Here is a 26,360-nt window from a genome sequence, read left to right on the forward strand (position 1 = left end):
ACAACTTGATAAGCTTCTTTAATCACTGACAGTGGCCTCGATTTGAACTCAGCATATCAGCGGCAACAGTGCAGCGCTCTGACCTTTGAGTCATTCGGCCACCCCATTGCAAAAGAGACGTGAAGTCTCAATGGGGTTTCACCTGCCTGGTGAAATAAAGTCTGTCATTCAATCAATTTAAATGCCCGTTTTCCATTAAAATAAATCATTCACATTGACAAGTTTCAGGCATTGTTTATTATGCATTCCATTTATTTATTTGTGTGTTGTATAGTCTATTATATATAAAATCAGCATGTTATTTTTAATTCAAACGGCACTCCGAGGTGCCTTACAATTTTGACCGCTCACATCTTTCATGTGGCTTGTATGCCGCAATCAGCTGCCAACTGTGACGCATTCAAAACCACCGACGGTTCTCGTAATACAGTTCGATTTTATTTGACTCGAAAAGCCAGGTTTTTCCTCCTATTTGTTTACCTGTCGACATTAACTGTTTAATGTCCAGAGAGGTTCATCGAGAGGGGCGCCTCGCTCACACGCCACACCCCGTGTGCTGCTCCCCTGCCCTCAGTGCTCACGTGGATGTTTCGCTTCGGGTCCTTCGGTTCCCCCCCCCCTCCACGTGTATAAACATGCTTTTCGAGCAGTGTTCTTCACTCATTTTCAGAGCGGGGTCCACTTTCGCCGATAAGAAATCATCAGTGCGAGGGCCGCCACACATTCTAAACCATTGGGTTTCACAGCACGATGATGATGATGGGGGGGGGGGGGGTGGGGGGTGTTTTCACATCTGTACGAAAGGCCGCCAGGGCCCCGCTAGGGGTCCGCCAGTGGCCTTGCAATGAAGAGGTTATTTACATTTATCGGTGCTATACATTTCCACATAAGCCACTTCTTTGAGCTTTGATTTGTGGCCAGGTCGTTTCTGAAAAGGAAGAGCATAGCTCAATGGGCCTTGTCTGGTAAAAATAAAATAGTTTAGTTTTATTTATATACATATTTTGTGATTTGCTTAACAATTTTCACTCCTTTCGTGTTTTGTACTGTTTTGTTGTTAAACAATATATAGCTTTATAGCTCATCGGATTCCTCCAGGATAAGTATTTTGATTCTGATAGGTGATGTCACCGTTGCTCTGCAGATTGTTGCCAGCACCTCTACCTCCTGCAAGAGGTTAGGGTCCAAGGTAACATCACTTCATTGGTCCCGCTGAGATCCTGGGTTCAAATCCAGCCAACTAGCCGGTTATAAACAAGCTTATCATGTGTAAGAGTTGATTTTCAGCGAGGTCACCAATGATTGTACGCAAAAAAATGGGGGTTTTCCTTTAATTTGGCAAAATTCCAGCTCCGAGGATTAAAAAAATATAACATTTTGGTTTGTATTACGTGGCAGGATCGTGAGAGATGGCGATGGCTTTGGGAGGCTTCCATCCAGCAGCGAATTGATCGTCACTAATAATGATTTAAGTTTGGCTGCCATACGGTGAACATCTCTTACAGGGCACGGGGGAAACTGCAGTGCCTCCGGTATGGATGAGAGGTCAACAGAAAGCATCGTAGAAGCTCAGTGATGTTACTTTCCCACGAACCGACGTACTCCCAGAGAGTTGCAAATTGACCTATCTTTGTCTCTTGACAATGACACGGACAATACCATTGTAATTTGGACAGAGCTAAAATTATATATGTAACATTTTGTCCAGTTAAGAGACAGAGGAAGAGTCTAGCTCATGGAAGTGGTTACTGAATGTAGCAGTAGGATAATGTCTCCCCCAACCATGTCGTTTGTTTGAGACGAGTGAAATTAATTTGTTGGTAGCCTGGATGATCATGTTTTGTGTCAATGCAGACACGTATGTAACCCGTGGATTTCTTTTGAATTCATGGGCTATTATGAAAACTGCCAAATATTATTATACCTTTGTGAGTTATGACCGAGTTTCACTGCAAGGCACGTTCAATTAATAGAATGATAAATGCAAAGCCGTATTGTTTGGGCACAGCTCGTAATAGGGAAGCCAGTATTTTAAGGCTTTACGAGTACCTTCACATGTATCTGTTGGTTCAAGAGAAGTGAGAGGCTGCAGAGCGGTTTAATTAAGGTTCGAAAAACCTCTTTGATGAACTCGGCCTTAATTTTAAGCAAGCCGAGAAGGCGGCGAAGTAAGTGCAGAATCTGCGGTGGCAATCCGGAGGGCAGGCAATGATTATTTTTAATTTGGAAAATGTAATTAAGATGATCTTGACTATTTCATTTATATTAATATAAAAAATTGTGTGCAGTGCTAGGGGCATGTCCCCGCAGCTGGGTGAAGTAAAAAAGTCTGCAAAACCCCGAGAGATTTTCTTACATTTTATTTCTGGTGGGAATCTAGCAGGTAATTATATCTGCTTTTGCATGAGCATGCAACGTAACATTATTCTCTTAACACAATTCAACAACAACAACAAATGGTGCCTCTCTTGTAACCGAATTCTTCGGAAAGTTAATTGTAATCAAGGTTAAAATAAGATGGTGTCGTTAAACCATAATGGGGGGAAGTGTAGACATAAATGGAATCCCAAATCTTGTTTTACCGCCGGATAGCACTGAGATGCTTTTTCTGGTTGTACCGCACGTTGCTCGGCACGATGTTTGACGTTTGGCTCCAAATACTCGGAGCTCCTACAGGAACTTAATTCATCTATTCAGCACAACCATGAAAATCCACATTCAGTTCCTGAAGATGCTACCAGGACGTGGAGCGAAACGTCAGACATCATGCCAAAGAACACACATTTCACATTGGATAGCTAAACATTTCCCGCCAGAATCTTTTTTTCGTGGCAAAAATCGTAAAACCGGTTAAATTCTCGGTGTCTGAAGGTACTGACAAAGCCCACTGAGAAGGCTTCCCACCCAATCAATCCCAGCATCTCTCGCCGGTGCCACACGTCGGTGGCAAAGCTACCCGCTTGGCCTGCTTGTTCCATGCGTCGCACAGCAGCCCTCGCCAGCCACAAGGCCCCCTCCGCCTGATGTTGCCGCAGGTGTAGCTCAAGAACACTGCACACCGTCTGTTTTCGGGGTGTAGCTCAACAGCACTGCACACCGTCTCTGCTTCACAGGAGACAGAGGTCCCTCGACGTGGTGGGCCGTGTGTGCCGCCAGCATCACGGTCCATATTTGAAAGTTACCCACAAGTAACTTAATTGACCCAAACTGAAACCTTTTACAAGGAATCATGTCTGCATTAACCACAATACTTGTGGTCAGAATGCAAACAAAAAAACTCTCATTATATATACATTGTCGTTGAAACTGATTGGTCCATACTAGAGACAGATTTCTTTTGAGCCTCGTCTCAAACGGTGTTCGACCAGAGGACGCCAAAAGGCGATTCCTTGTAAAATATTTCAGTTTGGTGTTTTAACATCTTAACACCTGTTTGGTTGCCAGAAAAAAGGGGAAAAACTATTCTCATATTTTGGTACTGGCAAGGGAGGTCCCATGATGTTAATTTACCTAATTGAGTAAAACCAAATAGCAACAATGCACTCCTACCGGCAGACGATACCAATTTGTTAACTGTATGTCATGATACCACATGTACGCATTCTTCATCTTTAGTGTACGTATGCTTAGATGTGTGAGGTTTTCTCAATGTCGGCCTCCTGTTGTTGCTGCTGCTGCTGCCCAGCTGTGGGCCGGACATTCTTGCGACATCCGCTTCGCGTAGCGGTGGGTGGCGAGAGAACTGAGGCCTTGGCGCATGCTTCGTGACCTGGGTGTCCCCTCTGAGTGTGGAGGCCATCGTGTGGACGTTGGCCGGGTGGCTGCTGCTGCTGCTGCTGGAGCTGCAGCTGCTGCTCCTGCTGCCCCTTGCAGAAGCCCTCAAGGTGAACGCTCGAGCCAGGGTCATTGCGGCGGTGTCTTGCGCGGTGGATCTGATCGCGAGCGATACGTTCCCAGACAAGACTGTCACATCGGCACGCGGTGTGTGCTCAAGAGTACCGGTTTCATTATGCACTTAAATGTAAATTGACTTCACTAGCCATGATTTAAGGAAATTGATGTCAGAGAACGGGAGCTAATGAAAGAATAGACAGAGAATAATTAACGTGTGACATGGATAAGTTAATATATGTCACCTCCTGTAGGGTTCTGGCAACAATTAGCACTGACAATTTCACATTCATTAGGCTCTTAATTAGTTGCACGGAGCAGTGCTTGCACATTAATTTTTCTCAACTTGCCAAAAAATATTTCAAATTACAATTGCCTTGCCATTGCCAATCTTTAAGGGGAGATCCGATTTAGCCTTTTCAGCTGCCACATTGCTAATGAGCAAAAATTAAAATGCCTAATTAATTTCTTGTTTTTTTTGTTCTTTCTAAAAGACGATTGGTAAATTAACGTATCGCAGTGCGGTGGGTGGTTTTTTTTTATTGTTGTCGCTCAGCAATAACGCACGACGAGTCTCGCGGGTGGCAAACTCACTGCGAGTCAACACGTGGAGCGGGTGACGTCACCGACGTCCGCGTTCACTTCGGAGCACGCGCTGCACGAAACGCGAGCGCGCCCCTAGGGCACGTCCATCACGGAGACGGAGCAATGAAGATCGTCTCGTGTGCAGGGGCTAGATGCGATGGTTTGCAGCGCAGGATTTTGTGAGGGAGAGAGAGATGGCGAGACGTTGTAAACATGGCAGGGGATGTATTAAAATGTTACCTCCTGTAGGCTGGTAATGATGAGGTTCGCACGGCGCCCGCACGCTTGCGGATGAACTGGCTGAAGTTTGAACTCATTTGTGCAAGTGCGTGGGTGTGTTGGTATGCATAGGTCGATAAATACCCGGTGTGGTGTGTAAACATCGCCGCTGGGGAGACAAAGGCGGCCGGGCGTGGTGCTGGCTACCCACCCCCTCGCGTGCCGTGCCAGCCTGCATAGGCGCTAGCCAACAGCACTTGACCCAAATAGTTTGTTGAGGCTATATGATGGAATATTTGACTTTTGGGGCTGCATACACACAATTCCTGCACAAACATCCTTGACTCACAACCAGGCCGGAACCAAGCGCATCGCAGTGTGGTGGGATGCGCTCGTATGTTTTTTACGCTTCACATTTCTAAATTGCGTCGCGTAATCTCATATTCACGAAGGTCACACAACACCACGGGCGCATTGGCGGGTGAATCTCGCGAGCCACCAAATCTGATGGAATTGACCCAGCACCGAGACACGGCCGCTCAGATATTCCTGGAGACTCGGGGCGCACAAGGCCACGTGGGTGTGGGGGGGGGTCTCCTTGTTTACCATCCACAGGGCCCTCTATGTGGGGCCCTCTTCTGTGTGGGCCTGGGACAGACTGAAACTTTTGCAACCCCCCGAGCCCTCCCACCCCTTTCCATCCGGGCAGCGCTGCCACCAGACGCGGCGAAGCGTTTCCATGCAAACGTCGAAGCCGTCCCGCATTTGCCTTCGTTGGTGTTGGTGGTGCCCTCGTCGGCACATCGTCATTCCTGCCTCGCTCCATTATCCGTGGGTAGATTATATCCAGGCTGCAGATTGACCTTTCACGCGGGCATCGCTTTCATTCTTACCTTGCTTCTCACTCGTCGAGAGCCAGCCATGTCGTGGACTCATTCTCTTTTGTCGCGTCGGCTAAAGCAGTCTCACATGAAGTCAAATGCTTTGAGTTATTTAATGTCGATGTGAAGGCCGCATAATCCCCACCCCCCTCCATCCCCACTACAAGTTTCAGAACGTGAGCCAATCAGTGGACTCAATATATATTTTCATCAATAATGAAAACATATATGTATAGCCAATTACCACGCTCGGTCTTCCTCAATGCATTGCAGTCTCCAATGATAATGTATGTATGTATGCATGTTGAACTTATTTTGCTCCATATGTAGCCAACTGTGCTAATCATAGGTGCGGTCTGTATGCTCATTCAGACTCGTTAAGTTCATCTAGTCACAGTCAGTCACACTCTGATCTTTGCTGGGTAGTCATAGTCGTCGTCACGCTGGATGAGTTTCCGTCCACTCAGAGTCGTCGTTGCTTTGATGAAAGGGCAGCGTTGCAGAACTGGACACAGTTTCATCGCCGTCGCAATCTCTGGATCTCAGGCAAATCGAATCTCTCCTCAAAAGTATATTTAAGTTGACGTGGTGAGATGGTGGTGACGTGACGACACGGGAGAGAGATGGCGGCACTGGAGAAAGATGGCGGCTCTATGGAGAGAGATGGTGGCTCTATGGAGAGAGATGGTGGCTCTATGGAGAGAGATGATGGCTCTGGAGAGAGATGGTGGCTCTATGGAGAGAGATGGTGGCTCTATGGAGAGAGATGATGGCTCTGGATAGAGATGGTGGCTCTATGGAGAGAGATGGTCGCTCTATGGAGAGAGATGGCGGCTCTGGAGAAAGATGGCGGCTCTATGGAGAGAGATGGTGGCTCTATGGAGAGAGATGGTGGTTCTATGGAGAGAGATGATGGCTCTATGGAGAGAGATGGTGGCTCTATGGAGAGAGATGGTGGCTCTATGGAGAGAGATGATGGCTCTGGAGAGAGATGGTGGCTCTATGGAGAGAGATGGTGGCTCTGGAGAGAGATGGCGGCTCTATGGAGAGAGATGGTGGCTCTATGGAGAGAGATGATGGCTCTATGGAGAGAGATGGTGGCTCTATGGAGAGAGATGGTGGCTCTATGGAGAGAGATGGTGGCTCTGGAGAGAGATGGCGGCTCTATGGAGAGAGATGGTGGCTCTATGGAGAGAGATGGCGGCTCTGGAGAGAGATGGTGGCTCTATGGAGAGAGCTGGTGGCTCTGGAGAGTGATGGTGGCTCTATGGAGCGAGATGGTGGCTCTATGGAGAGAGATAGTGGCTCTGGAGAGAGATGGTGGCTCTGGAGAGAGATGGTGACTCTGGAGAGAGATGGTGGCTCTGGAGAGAGATGGTGGCTCTGGAGAGAGATGGTGGCTCTGGAGAGAGATGGTGGCTCTATGGAGAGAGATGGTGGCTCTGGAGATAGATGGTGGCTCTATGGAGAGAGATAGTGGCTCTGGAGAGAGATGGTGGCTCTGGAGAGAGATGGTGGCTCTATGGAGAGATGGTGGCTCTATGGAGAGAGATGGTGGCTCTGGAGAGAGATGGTGGCTCTATGGAGAGAGATGGTGGCTCTATGGAGAGAGATAGTGGCTCTGGAGAGAGATGGTGGCTCTGGAGAGAGATGGTGGCTCTATGGAGAGATGGTGGCTCTATGGAGAGAGATGGTGGCTCTGGAGAGAGATGGTGGCTCTATGGAGAGAGATGGTGGCTCTATGGAGAGAGATGGTGGCTCTGGAGAGAGATGGTGGCTCTGGAGAGAGATGGTGGCTCTGGAGAGAGATGGTGGCTCTATGGAGAGAGATGGTGGCTCTGGAGAGAGATAGTGGCTCTATGGAGAGAGATGGTGGCTCTGGAGAGAGATAGTGGCTCTGGAGAGAGGTGGTGGCTCTATGGAGAGATGGGGACACGGGAGAGAGATGGCGGAATGTCAGGCACTGGTGAAGCACTCAGAGCCGTTATCGCAGGTGATTCGCCAAAGTGCATTTCTTTAAAAAATGACTCCTCATTAACCCCAGGACTGGCAATTAAGCCATTTCCAGGCGCTCGACCTCGGAGTTTGCGTTGTGACGTCGGTGCTTGCGGCACGGAAGGCGACGTATCCACATCGTTCCTGTAACAACACGCGATCAAGATCAGCCACTCGTGTAACAATCCCCTCCCGCAAAAAGAAACTCGCTCACGTTCTGCCCATCATCATCATCATCCCTGCGGGGATAAATAAAATGAATACAGCTTTGTGGGGCAGCCAAAAGTGCTTGTCATAGGAAGGAGGAATTTGCACCAGTGGATTAGGGCTGCAAATGGGAAATGAGGACTCCCTCGATGCTCATTTGAGCAGAAAATCACTTGGACTTTCACCATAGTTATTGTCGTAGATTAATTTGTTATTTAAAAAGTGCTGCTGCTGGGATGTTTTCTGGGTTGTTTTTTACACGGCTTTCCATTCCGGCGTGCAACCTCCTACTTCGCTGACTTGTTTCTCGTATTTCAGCCTGTCGTGACTGCGATACGTTTGACTCTAACGAAGAACTCTGGTCCCCTCACTGCAGTCAAAACTTCCAATTTATTCAAATACAGGCTATAGTGCGAAACAAACTTGTTATGAATGCGTTAAAAAAAGTGCTGCGCACAAAACCACGTTGGGGATGTCTACAAATGAGACGAGCATGCGGCGAGGATGCGCAAGAAGTCACGAAGATTTGTGACGGAGCGTGGAGTTCGGAGTGGAGCGTGGAGTTCGGAGTGGAGCGTGGAGTTCGGAGCGTGGAGTTCGTGGAGGAGCATGGAGTTCGGAGTGGAGCGTGGAGTTCGGAGCGTGGAGTTCGTGGCGGGCCATGGAGTACGGAGTGTGGAGTACAGAGCGTGGCGTTTGTGACGCCGCTCGCGGTATATGGGATCTGAGCCGGACGGGAGACTGTGACTTGCTGTTGGTTTCTAGATCGAAACAACAAAATCACTAGTCTTCCACCCGGCCGCAAGACCAGAGTGGCCAGGACGCCATGCCGCAGGATCATGCCAGCCAGAGCCAGAGGGGATCCGTCGTCATAGCAGAACCCGTGGAAAAGAGGCCAAGGTAACGGGTAGGGTTGTGCAATATGGGTGCCACGGTGGCGAGATGTTAACTACCTCACCTGGTATACAGGACGTAGTGGGTTTGATCCCGACCCTGATGCCTGCTGTATATTTGGAGTTTGCATGTCTCTGTCCGTGTGGTCGCGTGGATTTTTTAATCTGGGTTTTCCCTCCACATTCAGAATCAAAAAGCGTTTAGAGTATTTGGCTAATATACATTTAAAAGATGATAAGCCACTTCGCTGAGCTGTCATTTGTGGCCAGGTCACTTCTTTAAAAGAGCTGAATAGCTCTGTGGGCCTTACCTGGTAAAACAAAAAAATAGTTTCGTTTAAATAGTTTGCCTAATCAGTTTTCAACCAACGACATCTTCCGATGTATAAATGTTCACTACTTGTTCCCCAATGTAATTGTATTTCACGTTTTTTGTCTTTTTTATTTAAAGCTTTCGTGACTGCAGGCATTCATATTCTTGGTTCTTTCGGTAAAGTCATGTAGAAGGGAAACAATAAAATAATACAAATATAAAACAATACAATTCTCACGACGTTTCGACTGCAACACAAGCAATCATCATCAGATGTGAAAACCACAGCAAAAAAATTATTGCTGTGGTTTTCACACCTGATGATGATTGCTTGTGTTGCGGTCGAAACGTCGTGAGAATTGTATTGTTTTATATTTTTTATTATTTTATTGTTTCCCTTCTACGTGGTGACTTTACTGAAAGAACCAAGAATAAGAATTTAATTGTTTTATATTTTTATTATTTTATTGTTTCCCTTCTACGTGGTGGCTTTACTGAAAGAACCAAGAATGATAATTGTATTGTTTAACAATAATTTTATTGTTTTATATTTGTATTATTTTATTGTTTCTCTTCTACGTAGTGACTTTACCGAAAGAACCAAGAATAATAATTGTATTGTTTTATGTTTTTATTATTTTATTGTTTCCCTTCTACGTGGTGACTTTACCGAAAGAACCAAGAATGTTTTTTCGTCTTGTTTGTGGGCTCTGCCCTACTTCCACTGCAGTGAAAGATTTGCTTACACAGTACGTATCCATCTGTTTAACTCAAATATTTTACTCGGATAATCCCCTGAGATGGATCATCTCATTGGCAAGGGTGCCCAGAGTGTCGCTTGACATACACAGCAAACGCGTATACAGAACAAACATTTTCAATCTCTTAACTGCAACTCACTCAGCATGAGCCTGCCATCAGTCTTCTCATCCTTGCAACTTTACGATGTTCGTAACGCACATGGTGACAGTTACAAAAACTAATACTACTTTAACTTTCACAACAGTCGAGGCTTGCTTTAAGTTTCTATATGGGAAAACATGCATGTTTAACGGGGAAAGTGACCGTATATTTCGCTGTTTTATTGTTTTACGTAACTTAAAATATACATAATTGGCTCCATCACACAATCGCTGAGGAATCACAGACAAGCTGCAAGGCTGCCAGGTAGTGTGCCGGTGCCAACAATTGCTCTACAGTTCTCTTTAAAGATGTTTTCAGCCAATTGGTGAGTGCTTATACATGTGCGAGGAAACCGGAGCGCCTGGAGATAACCCATGCATGCCAGGAGGCAGCGCTCTTATCCCGCACAGAAGGGACATCCGATAGAAGTCCGCACTTTGCTGGACCGCATTCTGCTGGTGAGCCACGCCGTGGGCACCGTCATTCCCACGGAAAGGAAGCGTCGCAACATTTTGTCATTTGTGCGGTGACCCGCCAACCCTCGCCTCTGCAGTGCTGGAATGGACAATGCGGTTATCGCGGGGGGGTCCTTGCGTGATACGCCGGTGCGTCGCCAGTTCACGGCGACCCCTGCAGGGGCTCCTCGTGATGCTCGCGATGGGGGGGGCGATGCGGCGGGATCGGCTCTCTGTGTGCCACCCGGGGGAACGCGACGCCGGGCGTGAGCGCGAGCCACGGGGATCCTGTGCCGAACATGACGGCCGCGATTTGATCCCAGCAGCGCTTCCGTTTAGAGCGTGCGCGTGCATGCGCGCGTGTGCATCCAATTTGAAATGTAACAAAGAAGGCATGAGAGCGGCGTCTCGGCAGTGTGCCGGAGCCTTAACAAGGAAAAAGCAGAGAGGGGGAGGAAAAAAACAACTCAAAAAGCATCTCGTGTCTGAAGCCACTATTATCTTTTGTATCGCAGGCTCCGATGTGCCCTGCCTTCGTTGGTGTTTGAGGCTTTTATGGCCGCGTTATTGCGTACTCCGGGGCCCTTACATTTTTGGATGATTGTGGAGCGGCGTGATTGTTAACAGCGTTCGTAGGAACTGCGGTGCAGAGACGGAGAGAGGCGGCAGGGAAGGAGAAGCGAAGGAATAAAGCGGAGATCCAGGAAAATAAATAAATTGAGCATGTTTCAGAATGACCACGCGAGGGACGGAATGGAACATCTGAACGGCGCCTTTCGCGGCACCGTCTCCCGTAAGGTCAGCAGACTCTCCCGCATAAATAAATCTCTTTAATAAATCTCTTTAAAAGTGGGATTTGATTAAATCTGCTGGTGCATTAAACCTGCGCTGAAGCAAAGGTCACCGACTTTGCCCAGGAGGTTCAAAAGCGTCTCCCTCTCTCCCTGCCTCGCTCTCTCCTTGGCTTGGCTCTTCAGCTTTCCATTGGCACAGCCAATCTTGCTCCAGATACTCGATTTCAAATTAGCATTCGTTGGTGGCATTATATGTATGTATGTTGAACTTCTTTCACACCGTGCATAGCCAACCTTGCTAATCGGAGGTACTCGCATGCAACTCACATGTGAGTACTGCGCATTTTTAGCAGTATGCTCCTGGATGAGGGTCTGCCCACCGCTTACGAGCCATGAGAAATATATTTTTGTTACCATACTTCACAACGCTGGGCAGTGCAGGTTTATGAAGGTGGTGGCGGGGGTGGGCAATGATGAATTTTCTGCACTGCGCTGCTCACAATGCCGACTGCGCCTGCCTCTTTCATGGTGATGGTCACCGACTACCCAGGCGCAAGATCTGATGAGATCGGGTGCATTGCGGAGCATTTGGTCATTTAGAAACATCATTTTGATTTAAAGCTTTCGTGACTGCAGTGATTCATATTCTTGGTTCTTTCGGTAAAGTCACGTTGAAGGGAAACAATAAAATAATAATATATATAAAACAATAAAATTCTCACGACGTTTCGACTGTAATGCAAACAGTCATCATCAGGTGTGAAAAACCAACGGCAAGAAGCATTTGAAAGAAGCGGCGGCTTCTATTTATTTATTTATTTTTAATACGTTAGCACCACGGATAGCGATTTGACAGTTTGTTTAGAAGGACGAGTCCATCTATGTTCGGAAAAGAGGAGGGGGGAGACGAAAATTAATGTATGCTGTCTGAAAGCCACCGTAAGCGTGAACAATCAATTAAGACCCGAAATGGTTTATCAAATCCTTCCAATGATTGCTAAGCCAGAATCCATCTTCTCGGTTGAAATTGTCTCTGTGTTTGTATATGTGGATAGCCTCATGAACGAATCTCTCATGGTAGCCCGATGGCTTGCAGAGAACCTCTGTCTTGGAGAAGTCAATGTCATGTGAGCCTACTGAATTATAACAGTGATCTGCCACGGCCGAGGTGTTGGTCCTACCGTGTTTAAGGTCTGCTTTGTGTTCACGAATGCGGTCCGAGACATGTCGTTTGGTTTCTCCAATGTAACTACTACCACAGAGGCAACTTACTTTGTAGACACCAGGGTACTGTATGTCCGGAATCACATCTTTTAGAGACGCAACCAGATCACGGATTTTATGTAATGTGTTGAAACGTACCTGGATCTTGTGTTCATTCAAGATTTTGGAGATCTTTTTTGTGATCCCCGCAATGTAATGTGAATTTATTTAACGTTTTGGAGAATTGCTGGGTAAATCTCAACTAAAAAAAAATACTGTGGATGGCCACCGCCTGTGTATCGTTGTAATTAACGTCTGCCTCATGCTCCTCACGCTCTCTTCGTCTTCAAGATCAAGCTATCGCAGTTAAAGCCGTTGATGCCACAGCGCCTCGGCAGAATTTTCTACCCTCCTCCACGCAGCTGGTGCACAGTCGACATGCGGACCTCCAAGATCTGCCACGACTCCCACCATCTGCTTTTTGATCTTCCCCTCGGTCGCCGGGCCCGTGGAGGCAATTCCGATGCCTGTCTCGGTAACCAGCTCTCCTCCGTCCTGCACGCCCGTCCCAAATAACCACAATCCACAATGGTCACGCGTCACGTTCCCTTCCGCACTTCCATATTGCCTCGCCACAAAGTTCACAGCCCTTGTCTCGAGTCGCCTGCGCCCCAAATATGACCGTCGTCCCCGGCCTCCCCGGCCAACGTGTCCGCCGTACAATACCCCACTGATCTCGTCAAGGGGCATAAACCATCCTCGCAGCAGCAAGTTTTTTCGCTAGCCATCGAACAAAGACGGTCACCGCATCGCGAGCTTTCAGATGTGCTTTTGCGGCCGCCTGGAACGCTCTTCTGGTATTTTGAAGCCACTGGAGCTATGCAATCTAGTGAGAAAACGCATTTCTTTACAACTGCTTTTCGTATTTAGTTTGTTGACCTTCCCCCGCACCTCAGTTTACTACGGTGCAAAAGAAGTGCAACATACTGTACATTCGGAGATACTCGCGGGGACTCGCCGGCGAGACATCCCCATGGTACGGACGCGAAACGAGTCTCTCGCGTCGGAGCACACGGCGTGGACGAGCGCCATTGGGCTGCCAGAGCGAAGGCTCCCGCTGCTAGCCAGCGAGACTTCCGCTTACAAGCGTGCCGCTTCGTTCCTTCACTTTTTGTTGTAGTCCAGAAAAAAAGTGTGGAGAGGGCAACGACCAGAGGCGCTGGAGCGCGCCACGATGTGGGTACTTGCGCCGTGACTGCGTGTGTCAACGTGTGCGTGCGTCGTGACTACGTGTACCAACCTGTGACCCAATCTCCGACCCCCAGGAACAGGTTTGCAGATTTGCTGAGCATTTCTGTGAGGTCCTATGGGAGGGGAAATCCCTCAGCCTGGAAAACATCGTGGGACAAAGTGGGGATGACCCTGCTGAGGCTGCGGTGCCTCAAATATTGGAAGAAGAAGTCACCCCCAGTGAGTGGCTGGCTGAGGTGCCATCTGTTGAGGAAGTACTGAAGGTCTGAGACCAGGAAAGGCACCGGGCAGAGATGATCTCCCAAGCGAAATGCTGAGGGAGAGTGGCGTTTGTGCACAGACTGCCCTACATGACATCATAACAACAGTCTGGGCCACTGGACGGGTTCCGCAGGATTGGAAGAATGCCCTGGTGGTCCCCCTCTTTCAGAAGGGCTGGGTCATGTAGCCCGCATGCCCATCCACCGCATGCCTAAACAGTTTTTGTTTGGCCGGATCGAGGGGGCTAAACGGGCGCGGCACGGGCTAGAGAAGAGATGGAGTGATGTGGTACAGGAGGACGTGGAGCTGGGTGGACTTGCCGATGACTGGTACCAGCGGTGTCAAGATCGGCCTCTGTGGAGGAGGCTTGTGAAGGACGCTCCTGGGCAGTTGGAGGCAGTCGTCCTCCTACAACAACGGAGGGCGGAGAAGCGACGCTCACAACAACGAGCGGAGCGCCGGGTGGCTAAAGCACAGCAGGTTGGCACAGTAGGGGGCACAGGTGGTGCATCAGCCAGTCATCTCAGTCAGTCGACCCGTGGCACCTGGTTTGTCCCGTGACCTCGTGCCAGCGGGCGTTCGACACTTCACGTGGCCTCAACGTGCACATAGCCTGGCACAAGCGCCGTGGTGACGTCACTGCCACTTAGTGGCGAATGGCGGTTGTTATTGTGCGTCGTGACTGCGTGTGTCAACGTGTGCGTGATAAACCTGTGGTTCAGACACAGTGTGTATTCACGACACAGCCGTAGAGTTATGGCTACGTGACTTTTTTCAGTATGATAATAATAATGCCTTGTTGTCAATCCTCTGCTGGATGACCGACTCCCCATGCAATGTTTGGTCATGGGGCTTGTTCGACCGTACTTTACCACGCAGGTCAGTGGGGGTTGGCCAGGATCATTTCAGATCACTCGCCTTTGAAACTGGCCGTACCGCGGGGAATTAATCTCAGGTTGTTGCCACGTTTACAGCGCAGTGCGCTAACCACTACTACACCCTCCCCCACCCCAGAGCACTACATGAGTCTGTATTTTTAAATGAGCGACACTTTAGGACGGTTGGCTACATATGTTTTTCATAATAAAGGTTTTTGGGTTAGATCGCGTTTATTTATAAATGTGTCGTAACCCTCCACCACCCGACACGGCCAATCAGCAAAAAAAAAGTGTCACGTTGACAAAAGACAAATAACACTCTTTTTTTTGCTGATTGGCCGTGTCGGGTGGTGGAGGGTTACGACACATTTATAAATAAACGCGATCTAACCCAAAAACCTTTATTATGAATAATATTGGTCGCGAAAGCCTACGTGTTAAACTGGCTACATATGGTTGGCAACATACATACAACACGTATTATTAAATAACTTTTTAAGAGTTTTCCTATCCCTTATAAAGCATTATTGTCACCTTGGAAAGCATTAACACAAAAGAATAACACCATGTAACACAATTTTTGTTCATTGGTAGTGTTATTTCGTAATTGCTTATGCCTAATAAGTAGAGAAACTGGCTATTATTATTCCCCACAAACTTTGCTTTTGTGACCAGGACAGTGATATTTTGAAATCTACCTATTTTCAATGAAAAATTACTACAAAAGATTTCGAAGTGAGTAGTTTTTCGAGATTGTTCCTCCCCACAGAGAACTCGGTCCGCTGTGGCCAGTCCCACCTGTGGTCGTGCGCCTTGGTGTCTAAATATTTTGTAGTCATTTTTGTATTACATAAGTATAAATACATGTTCATTTTTATTCATATGTTGTTTTTTTCTGACTTTATGTGAACAAAAAGACACAGATTTGCCCGTTTTCTCATTGAAAATAGGTACATTTTAAAATATCACTGTCCTGGTCACAAAAGCAAAGTTTGTGGGGAATAATAGCCATTTTCTATACTTTTGAGGCATAAGCAATTACGAAATAACACTTACTACCCGGGAACAAAAAAAATAATGTGTTACACAGTGTTATTGGCGTCGTTGTGGAGAATATATTGTAAAAAAATGTAAAAAAATCAGACAATTACCCCTCCTTAACAATATCTGTCTTGCCAAATAAAAAAATATTTTTTTTACACATCTCGTCAGCCATACGGCCTTTTGAGAATGCATAACTTGAGCAGTAATACAAGCAACACTGGACCGGTTTGGGCATTCACTGTATTATCGTCGTGCTCGCTTGAACCTTGTCTGGTGAACTGCCAGATGTTTAAAAGGCAGTAGATCCTCTCTGTTAGATGTGGGTGTCCTAGTTTGACACAAGACGATGTAAAACACAATTATTAAGGCCTGTGGCGGAGAATACCAGAAACAAAATAAGTGCATCATTAGACCTCCTTTGCCAGTACCAAAATATAATAATAGGGGTTTTCCCCCTTTTTTCTGGCAACAAAACTGAAACCTTTTCACGTGGATTCATGTCTGCATTAACCACAATACTTGTAGTCAAAATGCAAACAAAAAACATACTAAATTTCGACTTAAAGCTTTCGTGACTGCAGGGATTCATCTTCTTGCTTCTTTCGGTAAAGTCACCACGTAGAATGGAAATACAATAATAAAAATAAAACATCATAAAATAAAAATCTCACGACGTTTCGGCCACAACACAAGTAGCCTTCTTCAGGTGAAGGAACAGAACTGTCGGGACGACAGCGATTCAATGTATCATTGTATCATGTATCATTGTATCATTGAAGCGCTGTCGTCCCGACAGTTCTGTTCCTTCACCTGAAGAAGGCTACTTGTGTTGTGGCCGAAACGTCGTGAAATTTTTATTTTATCATGTTTTATTTTCATTTTTTTATTTTCATTCTACGTGACTTTACCGAAAGAACCAAGAAGAATAAACATACTATGATAATATATGCATTCTCCTTGAAACTGATTGGTCCACATTAAGGGACGCCTTTCTTTTGAGCCTCGTCTCAATTGGTGCTCGACCAGAGGAGGCCAATCAGTTTCAAGGACAATGCATATATTATCATAGTATGTTTTTTGTTTGCATTTTGACTACAAGTATTGTGGTTAATGCAGACATGAATCGTTGTGAAAAGGTTTCGGTTTTGTTGCCAGAAAAAAAGAGGAAAACCCCTATTATAATAACAAAATAAGTAAGCGGGCAAATTGCCTCCTCCGCACAGCAGTGCGAAGCTTGGATTTTTAACTCGCGCTGCTGAAATTTTGCACTCCTAGGAGCCCGTTTTATTGATGGGAAGTGTAAAAAAAAATCGTGAAGGAACGTATGTAGATGTATGTTGAACTTCTTTCGCACCGTACATAGTCAACCGTACTAATCAGAGGTGCGGGTAAAGGACAACATACTAAACACAAAAGTAATTTCGAAAGAAATTAGTTTTCAATCTAGATTTCAATGTGCATAGCTCCAGTGGCTTTCTAATGTTGGAAGGAAGAGCGTTCCAAACGGCCACCGAAGTGCATCTGAAAGCGTACGATGCAGTGGCCGTTTTTGTTAAAAGCCTTTTCTTATCTTAATACTGGCAAAAAGGGTCCCGTAAATACAAAGGCAAAGATCCCCCGTATGGATCAGACTGCCTACTTTTGTTGCTAGAACGTGTAAAGGTTTCGTAAAGAGAGCACTCTGCTCGAGCCGTTGCCATCCCCAGCCCCCCATTTCCCGTGGCATGAAATCGCAGGCCACGAGCACTTTCGTCGTATTAATTTTCGTACGGTTTCTTGTGCCTCGTCAGGTGTTATTATTTTTTATTATTGTCGAAGGGGTAAAAAAATGGTTCGGTGGGGGCCGAGATCGATACGGGGCGATCGTCGGGACCGCTGTCAGCGGTGCCTGGAACCTCGTGATGGCATCGCTGGGCAACAACAGCCCTGAGCCCCAGGGTGGGAGCTGTGAAACAAACACTATTGTGAAACAATTATTTTTTATTTATTTCACCAGGAGTAAGACCCACTGAGCTATATAGCTCTTCTTTCAGAAGCGACCTGGCCATCACAAATGATAGCTTAACCAAGTGGCTTATCATTGTGTGGGAATTTATAAAAGCCAAATACTGTAAACCTGACGTTTATTCCAAATGTGGGGGGGGGGGGGGGGAGGGACCGGAGAACCCAGAGAAAAATCCTCACGTCAAATTTACAGGCGTCAGGGTCGGGATGGAACTCACAACCTCCTGCATACCAGGCAAGGGAGACAACATCTCGCCACCGCGGGGAGATGTTGTGCGTTAAGGGGCCGGGCAGCCAGTGGCCAATTAAATAGACTGATGCACGTGGCACAAGATCGGAGCATTCTCCGGATGTGACCCAGTAGAGGGGAAATAATGGGGAAGGTTGAGGAGAAAGAGAACTATGTGTGTGTGTTTGTGTGTTGAACTTCTTTCACACCGTACGTGACCAACCATGCTAATCGGAGATGGGAAGATGATAGTGAAAGATAGAGGATAGTATCGGAAAGGAGGAGAGGGTGGTGTGACATCACGTAACCCTTTTGCATTCCGATGACGTACGTGTACGTCAGTTTTATATTCTGATTCCGTTCCGATGATGTACACGTACGTCATCGGAATTAAACCGAAAGAATTTAAAAACTTTATCGGTACCGAGGCTCCCACAGGGCCATGCGGGAGGGCGTGTGCCACAGTTTGGCGCCGGCTATCACAGAATGCGGTTCTCTACCGTGAGTACAATATTTATAAAAACAACGGCGCTACGCTTGCGCATTCCGAGATTAAGCGGTGAACGGGACCCACCCTGCAGCTTGCAGACATCTCGGAACGGGAAAAGGTGAACATGGGGAAAAGCCAGATAGGGAACAAATCGACAGAGGGGGACTGAGCACCCCCCCCCCCCCACCCCCCGCCTGCAGGCCGTGACTAAGCCATGGGACAGACAGGTCTTTATTCATTTCTTAAAATCCCAATCGCTCTATCGGCGTCGTGGCATGAGACGAAGTATCCATTCCTCCATCCGTGATAAAGACTCAGTTCACACTGACTGTTTGTTCTCATCCAAACTATGTTCAGTTACCACACTCCCCGGTCACAACAGCTCACTCGCTCAAGCATCCACACAACAATTATCTTCTTGCGTCTTCTTGCAAGCTTCACCACTTTAGAATTCCTTCCTATAGTCTATTTTCAAAAGCTCGTATAACCTTTCTCAACTCGAGGGTTGTAGTAACTCTCATATTACCACTTCATTCGTGCTATTTGTTGCTGGCGGCTTGGCATAATTGGAATTTCGGTTCTGTGCTCAGCAACCGTGATAAAAACGATTCATTTGGATCTCCTCTCAGAGCAGTGTTAGATAACAGCTACCTCTGCGAGCCCTTCAGCTGTGCTCCATACAGTAGGGGCAGCACTTAACTTGACCATCCTCTGTGCCACTGTGAGTAATATTCGTCACATGTGGGCTGCTGCCTGGATTCCGAACAAGGGTCTCAGCGGTGACAGGTCAGCGCTCTGACCTTTCAGCAGCCCAGCCACCTCATTGCAAAAGAGACGTTAGAGCCTCAATGGTTTCTAACCTAGTGAAATCAGGTCCTTGAATCAATCTCGATTTAAATGCCAATTTATTTTTTTTCCATTTAAAGTCAATCACTGGGATGAACAAAGTTACAGGCGATGCGGGGAGGTCTAAACCTCGACGTATGGGACATGAAAAACACTGCTTCGACTGCTTCCGAGGTTGCTCTGGCAGCTGAGATGGCCGTGGGTGCCGGCCAGTGGGGGGGGGGGGGGGGGAGGAGGGAGTCACCAGCTCGTCGTTTGGTCGCTGGCGTTGCGATCTCCGGCCCGCGAGACCGCGCTGCCGGCCGGCCGGCCCTCCGGTCACCCCGCCCATCCGCCCGCACCGCCCGCCTTGGCTCCCGTCGTACTCCGCGGTCACACAAAAAATTATTTTCAATTCAGAAATGTCACTTTTGATTATCACCGGCGCGAGAGCGTGACCGATGTGGCGGGGGCCGCGAGCAATATAGCGCTTGACTTTAAATTTGGCAAGGAGACGGCGGCGCCGGGAGCCGCCCAGGAGGCAGGGCGGACGCGGCCAAAGGGGAGCGGAGCCCGACGAAGCGGTGGCAGGTTGATGAGTCCGTGGCACGGCGTTGCGAGCGCGTGCCGAGCCTCACTGAAATTCGAATGCACCCTGAGCCATTAAAGCACGAGACGGCCGCAACCACGGTGCCTGTCTTAGTCGACGGGCAATGGGCACACGTGACCTTTGATTCAAAACGACGATATGTTTAATGCTCTTTGGGTCTTCGGGTAAAGTCACGTAGATAATGGTGGCGATGGCGAGTCTCCGTGATGGACGTTTGCTCAGGGCGAACGACCGCGGTGGGGGTCGACGTGCCGGGGGGTAGAGGGGGGTGGGGAAATCACCGCCCGGGCGTTGCCGGTCGTGATTGCCGTTAATTCATCGCAAATCTGAATAATTATTGTTTTCACAAACCGTTGCTTAAAGTAACATTGTTGTTACGCGTACTCTTTGCGTTGAAAATGTTGCTGCCGTGCAACCAAATTATAGCTTTTATCAAGGTGACACTCTCGGATATTACCGAGTTGATTTTTATTTTTTTTTGCACAGTGCGGCAAAAGATTAAAAAAAATAATTGCACCCAATTTCTGCAACCGCCAAGTATCGGATATATTTAAACAACAATTGTAACGCTTGTGAAATAACTCGTTATTGTACTGATTGAGTTTACTTTTTTTAATTGGCGCAAAAGATATCCCCGCTTCTTCTCAACCACAACAATGATTACGTGCGGTTAATGCTCCGAACCCCCCTCCCCCCCAAAAAAAACAAGTGAAAATTGGGTCTGTCAAACATCCCAAACGGATGTTCTAATACCCGCTTGTTCATCTTAATTTGCAGATGTTTTTTTTTGGTGTTCTCCGCTATTGGCTTGCAATTGTCAGAGAGTCCCCTCCCCTTATCGAGGGTCAACGCTGCGAGCACCAACGCCACCGCACGACCCCCGGAGGCTCAAAGTAATTATCGGGGGCCCTCCCCTCTCCCCGTCACCGCCTCCACTCCGTTATCCCGCTAATCAGCTGCTGGCCGCTTATCTCCCCCTCCCCGTGGTGAGAGGGCCGAGGCTTCTGATGCCGGGGCGGGGTGGGGGGCGGGGGCCGAGGTGGGTTGGGGGGGGAGGGGTGGAAACGGTGGTGGGGGGAGGGCCGTGGAGCGCCCGTCTTGGCGCTGGAGGGGACCCCGCGGGGGGTAGGAGGGGCGTAGAGGGGGCGGAGGAGACTGAGGATCGTGTGGAGAGGCTGGGGAACAGAGGGGAGATGAGGAGGGGGGGTACAAGGGTTTGCCATGGCAACCAGCTTCTTAGTCCTTGTTGCTGATGATGGGTGTTGGTGGGGGATGGGGGAATGGGGACCTGGGTTGTCTCACCTGATGAGGGGAAATTAAATAAATGGAGGTTTGGGGTGGACGCGAGGTGAGGACGGCCTCGCGCGGGGCGAACCGCGCTGCCGCGTGTTTAGCCACGCGTGAGGTCAACGGGGAAAAAAAGAGGAATTTACCATTTGACTGTTTCCTTTCCTGGGAAGGCGTCCGAGAGGACGCGTTCACACGGGAGATGGAGCGATGAATTTCAACCGGTGCGCGGGTGCCGCGTGGAGTTTTTCACGGTGTGGATCGCGGAAGATTGCGCTGGATGACGGCTGTTTGGAGGGGCTTCACCCAGCAGGGGATTGACCATGGCCAGGGGTCGGCAAGCAACACAACAAGAGGAGCCATTATTTTCGAATTCACAATGCGCGTGAATAAGAGACGGCGGTCCTTAATAAAGAACTGTCACGAAGCAGCAGCCCTTAAAGAGACTCACGCGGCTCCGGGGCCGCAGGTTGCCAACTCCTGACCATGGTTGATGATGGTGACATGGTCGAGAGATTCGTGGTTCAAATGACTCGCCCGCCCTGGTTAATAACACTGCGGTGTATTAACCTTACACAAAAAGTGCCGTCTGCTGTACAGTGGCTCTTAAAGATTCCTTGACGTCATTGAATTCAGGGTTGGCCGTGCCTGTGCCAGTGTATTGGTACAATTTGACCAAATGTGACATTTCTCCGCAGATTTGTCAAATGAGAAACGCATCTCAGATCTCCGCCTCCTGCGGAACAGCTGCCAGAGCCCTGTCTGTGAAACATAGCGCCTTCACAATCAGAATATTTATTTATACTCGAGGAATCCGGTGAGCTATGAAGCTCTTTTCCATAGCCTTGTGCTCCCAGAATCTTACCGAATACCAAATGTGCTCGTGATGAAATTTGACGACTCCTTTCTCGGGTGGAACAACGGTGCAGCAGTTGTGAACCCGGCGATTTCCAGACACGGCTGACGTCATTGGCGAGCGATGTGCGAACCAGTCCTGGCTCCCTCCTTCACCAACCTGCACTCACCGGGGTGGTGAGCTATCATCAAACAACCCCCATGGCCAAAGCGGCTTCGGGAGGCGTTCAGTGGATTGATTGATAGAGGGCCTGTACATTCTATTCTTACACGCGCACCTTAGCCCAGGAAAGCAATGGGCTGGACAAGCTGTGATAACGAGCACACGTAGCATTAAGGCTGTTAATTCGCTGCAGTCTTATAGCCCTTCTCATTGTCCATCGTCATCACCATCAGCGTTGTTTTCGGGGCGGAGTGGAGGCCCACGTGCTCACGCGCTGCGCTTACGAACCCGGCGACACGAGTGAGATTCCCGGCTACGGCCAACATCAGTTTTAAGTGATGTCCACACCAGTGATTGACTCTCTCCCAACTCTTGCGTGACCAGCATGGTGAAGTATGGTCAAACCACCCCCCCATGATCGGCTTCAATTAGTGGATCAACAATGGGCTGCAGATTACCATTCGGTTCCACCAATGAGTCACCTTACAGCCAGCGTGTAAGAAGTACGGCATATCATCGTTTTATTTAATTTGTTTGGCGTTTTTCATTTTTATTGACCCACAGGTCGACTCTCGCAAACGAGCCTGCTTCTCCCCCGGTCCCTTGTGTTCTCAACCGGGTTAAACAAAACCAAATCTTGAAGCGGTCTTTTGTTATGAAATTGATGTGAACGTGCAGGCGTACGCCGCGCGCGTGCCTGCGTGCGTCCGTGAGTGAGTTCAGCGTCAGAGACGGGGGGGAGGCTTTGCCTCCCCGGGGGTCGCTCCTCAGCATTGTCCATGGACGGTTACGGCGGTGGTGCTGTTGGTGTTGTTTTTTTTCACTTTACAACAGCGGCTGATATGGGAACGGTTGCGCGTGAATTGCCGGGCTCTTTTGCAAGTTGCAGTGTACGCATGAGCATCTAAATATAATCGCGTCTAAGAATACCGTGTCCGCAAGTGACGACTTCCGCTGAAAATAAACATTTAACTTGCAGAAAGGTAGAGGGCATTTGTATTTTTTACGTGGCTCTTTTTTTCAGAAGCGACCTGGCCACAAATGGTAGCTCAAACAAGTGGCTTATCAAGTGGAAATGTATAGCAGCCAAATACTCCAAACGCGTGTCGCTTCTAAATATGGAGGGGAAAACAGGAGGACCCAGAGTAAAATCCACGTGACCACGGGGAGAACATGCAAACTCCAAATATACAGGCGTCAGGGTTCGGGATCGAGCCTATGACCTCCTTAGTAATGGCACAGTGAGGAAATCGACCTTTAACCTCATCCGCTAAAACGATGGCAGCAGATGCGGATACTCGATGCTCAAACGTAAAATGAAAACCTCTCCACAGCGTTCTGTGACTGTGGTCACCACCCACACAGAACCCTGGAACATTGACCGACTCGGTGCCTGATTCACAAATACGAAGGAGGAGGCATCATTACAGCGATGAATCACCACTCCTTTACTCCCCACGCAATCATCTGGCTCAACCACCTCGATGTAAAATTACAGCTGTTGCTCTCCATCAACATCAGCCGCACGACGTGAGGAAATTAGGGGGGGGGGGGTGGGCAATGAGGAAATGTACTTTACGTAACAAAAAAACATTACAGTAAAATAGTTTATGTCCAGAATAAATTGACAATGAAACAAAAACGGAAATGGAATTGTCAACGGAACGGCGTTCGTGGTGGTGAACACGCCCGCCAATTATCTCATCTGCGCGGACCCTGCCGTTAAATATCGGTGCCAAGCTGGCGATGTCCGCGGAAGGACGATCACCAAAGCGAAGTGAACGTTGATGATTCAGCCGCGCCGTCGTTTCCACGAGCGAGATCGTTATCCGCCAGCGTTGCGCCACGGCCCATGTCACCTCTTAGAAAATTACTCCAGGGGTAAAATTAACTGTGGGAAGCCGGCGATGACCCGTCTGATAGGGTTGCCACCCCTGAGGTACAAGAAAAAAACCGGGACATATATCACGGGAAGATGAACATCTCACAATAGCAGCAGAGGAGAGACCAATACGGAAATGCTTCGTCTTGAGCGGTGTATTATTATGCACAACTGACAAGAACTGATTTTTTGTTTGTTTGTTATATCCTGGGAAGCAGATTTCCCAGGACACGCGACACGCCTGAACAACAAGACGATCCTGAGAAAAGCAGGACAGGTGGCAACCGTCCGGTCTGACCACGCCAACTACAGGCGCCCGAGTTCCCGGTGCTCGGCGCCGGAAGAATGTGGGTGCACCGCACCGCGCCGCAGACTGCGCAGAGAGAGAGAGCTGCGCAGCACGGGGCAGGGAAGGGCAGCTCAGCCACTCACCCAGGCGACTGCTGGATTCGCCGGCCGTCCGGGCAGAAGCCGCTGCGCCCTCCTCCACACAGGTGGAGCGAGCGAGCGCACTCGCGCGTTCCCAATGCAGTCGGCGCAACGCAGATGAGCGGCGGTGGCGGCGGCGATTGATCGGCGGGGGGAGGCGAGCGTCTGTCGGCTGCCATCTCTCCCGATGATGCCGCTCGGGCAGAGAGGGTGGGAGCATCGCGGCTGCTCAGAGTGCGTGCGTGCGAGTGCAAAGGCTGCGCGTGAGTGTGCGCGTTGAGGCTGTGTTGCCTGCGTGTGACGAGCAGTGTGCGCGCATGAAGTCTTGCTTGCTTGCGCGCGCGCGCGTACGTGCGGTGGGTGCGTGCGAGATGAGTGTGTGTGTGCGCTCGCGTTATGAGTGCGCGCGTGAATAGTGCGCGCGCGTGGTTCTGAGTGTTATGAGCGTGGGCTGCGGTGGGAGCGGTGGGGATGGGAGGGGGAGTTTGGGCGAGGGCACGGTGGGGGCGGGGGGGGGGTGCAGTCTCCACAGGGAGGGCGCGGGGGGGGCGTTGAGCGAATGGGCAGGCGGTCCGTCAGTCATGCGGGGTGCACGGGATGGTGCGGGAGGGGGCGTTGTGGGGGGGGGAGCGGTGGGGGTGGTGGTTTTTTTGGCGTTGTGTGTGCGGGGGGGGGGGTGTGCAGAGTCAGGCACCCGAGAGGAACAAGCCACGAGTCTCGAGTGGGGAGGGCGGGGGGGGCTTGGATAGCAGGGGCGGTGCGCCGGGACACGCGAGGGGACTGCACGCGTCCATCCGTCCGTCCGCTCGCTCTCCTCTTCTCCCGTTAAGCCGCGAGAGAGCACCGGGGGATCGGCGGCGGTCGCCGTGGCGACGACGACGACGACGGGGCTTGGGTGGCGTGTGCGAGTTGCTCTGCGGCAGCGGTGGCGGCGGTGGCCTCGGCAACCCCCCCCCCCCCCGTCGCGCATCAGCGCCCGGCCCTCGCCTGCCCGGGCTGCCCCGGTCGCCCAGGCCGTCCCATCCATCTCCTCTGGCGCTCTCCACATTCACTCCAACCCGTCTTCAGTTGCTGAGAGCGGCAGGGGCTGGAGGCGTGCCCTTATCCCTACCTTCATCTTTCATAACAATACCTCCCTCCGTGCTTCTCTCTCTCTCTGGGGCTTTTTTTTTTAAGAAACGTACCATCAGATGTTGCTCTAATCGTCGTGCAAAATAGCAGCCGGGGTTGAGGTTTGTATTTTTTTTGGTATATTTCCCTTCCCTCACCAATTTTTTTGCTTCTTGCAAATTTTGCATTAGGAGCGTCGTCGCATCGCTGATGCATTGGATGTGTGGGATTTGAATGTATATTGAAGCAAAAAAGCCACTATATATACCTTTCAAGAACACCTTCCCTGCAGCCGTCTTGCAATCCCACAAATTAAGGATCAGTGTTTGATGCCAGCTTGAGATGCGAGCGATAGCATCTGTCACGTTATTGCGCAGGAATGAATCTTATTATCGGTCGCTTTGAATATCAATGCGTTATTTCAGGATATGAGATACAGGGCCACTCTTCTGGCCGGCTTAGACTTAAAATAATGAAACAGTGCAGGAAATGCTAACCACTCGGGCGGCGGGTGGGAAGACGGCAGGGCGAGCATCGCCGCCGTCGCCGAAGTGGTTCCATCACCGGGAAAATTCAACCTCCGGCTGACAAAATAATCCGTTGTAATAATTCTAAGAATGATTAGTAACATAGATAATGAGGGAGATTCTACACACTGTAACGCAGAGTTAAAGCAATTTCCTTTCCTGGGGTTCCAGGCTGT

General features: G+C 49.1%; 1 long non-coding RNA gene across 4 annotated transcripts; it reads right to left on the reverse strand.

Annotated features, from left to right (window-relative positions):
- Nucleotides 1-2,343: 2,343 nt before the first annotated feature.
- On the reverse strand, nucleotides 2,344-25,025 carry LOC142930517 (uncharacterized). 4 transcript variants are annotated; one of them, XR_012946460.1, is made up of 4 exons: nucleotides 24,551-25,023; nucleotides 13,640-14,259; nucleotides 12,499-12,894; nucleotides 2,344-7,715 (listed from the first exon to the last, which is right to left on the reverse strand). It is a non-coding gene; the product is annotated as an uncharacterized LOC142930517 (long non-coding RNA). The 4 variants fall into 4 exon arrangements; XR_012946462.1 differs by having other exon boundaries at nucleotides 12,786-14,259; nucleotides 24,551-25,025; XR_012946459.1 differs by having other exon boundaries at nucleotides 12,499-14,259; nucleotides 24,551-25,025.
- Nucleotides 25,026-26,360: the final 1,335 nt, after the last annotated feature.

The sequence above is a fragment of the Petromyzon marinus genome, chromosome 40 (assembly GCF_048934315.1).
Source record: "Petromyzon marinus isolate PM22_M1 ecotype Great Lakes invasive population chromosome 40, UKy_Petmar_22M1.pri1.0, whole genome shotgun sequence".
NCBI lineage: Eukaryota > Metazoa > Chordata > Hyperoartia > Petromyzontiformes > Petromyzontidae > Petromyzon > Petromyzon marinus.